The following is a 2,811-nucleotide window of genomic DNA, read 5'->3' on the forward strand; positions in this document are numbered from 1 at the left end:
ATCTCGGCATTTCTATGCTGTTCCACAGCTAATAAGGCTGAAAATTGAGTGTAGTGCTGAAAATTCATATATTGTCACTTTTTCACTTCTCTCGCTGAGAAAACGCTTTTTTGGTCTCTTACATTCAAAACTCAGTGAAACTCAAAATTTAGACTTGGTTCCAGCTTCAAACCACCAGAACTACTGCATCTCGGCATTTCTATGCTGTTCCACAGCTAATAAGGCTGAAAATTGAGTGTAGTGCTGAAAATTCATATATTGTCACTTTTTCACTTCTCTCGCTGAGAAAACGCTTTTTTGGTCTCTAACATTCAAACTCATGAAACTCAAAATTTAGACTTGTTTCCAGCTTCAAACCACCAGAACTACTGCATCTCAGCATTTCTATGCTGTTCCACAGCTAATAAGGCTGAAAATTGAGCGTAGTGCTGAAAATTCACATATTGTCACTTTTTCACTTCTCTCGCTGAGAAAAAGGGTTTTGGTCTCTAACATTCAAAACTCATGAAACTCAAAATTTAGACTTGTTTCCAGCTTCAAACCACCAGAACTACTGCATCTCAGCATTTCTATGCTTTCCAAAGCTAATAAGGCTGAAAATTGAACGCAGTGCTGAAAATTCACATATTGTCACTTTTTCACTTCTCTCGCTGAGAAAACGCTTTTTTGGTCTCTAACATTCAAAACTCATGAAACTCAAAATTTAGACTTGGTTCCAGCTTCAAACCACCAGAACTACTGCATCTCAGCATTTCTATGCTGTTCCAAAGCTAATAAGGCTGAAAATTGAGTGTAGTGCTGAAAATTCACATATTGTCACTTTTTCACTTCTCTCGCTGAGAAAACGCTTTTTTGGTCTCTAACATTCAAAACTCATGAAACTCAAAATTTAGACTTGGTTCCAGCTTCAAACCACCAGAACTACTGCATCTCAGCATTTCTATGCTGTTCCAAAGCTAATAAGGCTGAAAATTGAGTGTAGTGCTGAAAATTCACATATTGTCACTTTTTCACTTCTCTCGCTGAGAAAACGCTTTTTTGGTCTCTAACATTCAAAACTCATGAAACTCAAAATTTAGACTTGGTTCCAGCTTCAAACCACCAGAACTACTGCATCTCAGCATTTCTATGCTGTTCCAAAGCTAATAAGGCTGAAAATTGAGTGTAGTGCTGAAAATTCACATATTGTCACTTTTTCACTTCTCTCGCTGAGAAAACGCTTTTTTGGTCTCTAACATTCAAAACTCATGAAACTCAAAATTTAGACTTGGTTCCAGCTTCAAACCACCAGAACTACTGCATCTCAGCATTTCTATGCTGTTCCAAAGCTAATAAGGCTGAAAATTGAGCGTAGTGCTGAAAATTCACATATTGTCACTTTTTCACTTCTCTCGCTGAGAAAACGCTTTTTTGGTCTCTAACATTCAAAACTCATGAAACTCAAAATTTAGACTTGGTTCCAGCTTCAAACCACCAGAACTACTGCATCTCAGCATTTCTATGCTGTTCCACAGCTAATAAGGCTGAAAATTGAACGCTAGTGCTGAAAATTCACATATTGTCACTTTTTCACTTCTCTCGCTGAGAAAACGCTTTTTTGGTCTCTAACATTCAAAACTCATGAAACTCAAAATTTAGACTTGGTTCCAGCTTCAAACCACCAGAACTACTGCATCTCAGCATTTCTATGCTGTTCCAAAGCTAATAAGGCTGAAAATTGAGCGTAGTGCTGAAAATTCACATATTGTCACTTTTTCACTTCTCTCGCTGAGAAAACGCTTTTTTGGTCTCTAACATTCAAAACTCATGAAACTCAAAATTTAGACTTGGTTCCAGCTTCAAACCACCAGAACTACTGCATCTCAGCGTTTCTGTGCTGTTCCAGAGCTAATAAGGCTGAAAATTGAGTGTAGTGCTGAAAATTCACATATTGTCACTTTTTCACTTCTCTCGCTGAGAAAACGCTTTTTTGGTCTCTAACATTCAAAACTCATGAAACTCAAAATTTAGACTTGGTTCCAGCTTCAAACCACCAGAACTACTGCATCTCAGCATTTCTATGCTGTTCCAAAGCTAATAAGGCTGAAAATTGAGCGTAGTGCTGAAAATTCACATATTGTCACTTTTTAGCTTCTCTCGCTGAGAAAACGCTTTTTTGGTCTCTAACATTCAAAACTCATGAAACTCAAAATTTAGACTTGGTTCCAGCTTCAAACCACCAGAACTACTGCATCTCAGCGTTTCTGTGCTGTTCCAGAGCTAATAAGGCTGAAAATTGAGTGTAGTGCTGAAAATTCACATATTGTCACTTTTTCACTTCTCTCGCTGAGAAAACGCTTTTTTGGTCTCTAACATTCAAAACTCATGAAACTCAAAATTTAGACTTGGTTCCAGCTTCAAACCACCAGAACTACTGCATCTCAGCATTTCTATGCTGTTCCAAAGCTAATAAGGCTGAAAATTGACTGTAGGGCTGAAAATTCACATATTGTCACTTTTTAGCTTCTCTCGCTGAGAAAACGCTTTTTTGGTCTCTAACATTCAAAACTCATGAAACTCAAAATTTAGACTTGGTTCCAGCTTCAAACCACCAGAACTACTGCATCTCAGCATTTCTATGCTGTTCCACAGCTAATAAGGCTGAAAATTGAGTGTAGTGCTGAAAATTCACATATTGTCACTTTTTCACTTCTCTCGCTGAGAAAACGCTTTTTTGGTCTCTAACATTCAAAACTCATGAAACTCAAAATTTAGACTTGTTCCAGCTTCAAACCACCAGAACTACTGCATCTCAGCATTTCTATGCTGTTC

This window comes from Xiphophorus maculatus, chromosome 11, assembly GCF_002775205.1.
Source record: "Xiphophorus maculatus strain JP 163 A chromosome 11, X_maculatus-5.0-male, whole genome shotgun sequence".
Classification (NCBI taxonomy): domain Eukaryota; kingdom Metazoa; phylum Chordata; class Actinopteri; order Cyprinodontiformes; family Poeciliidae; genus Xiphophorus; species Xiphophorus maculatus.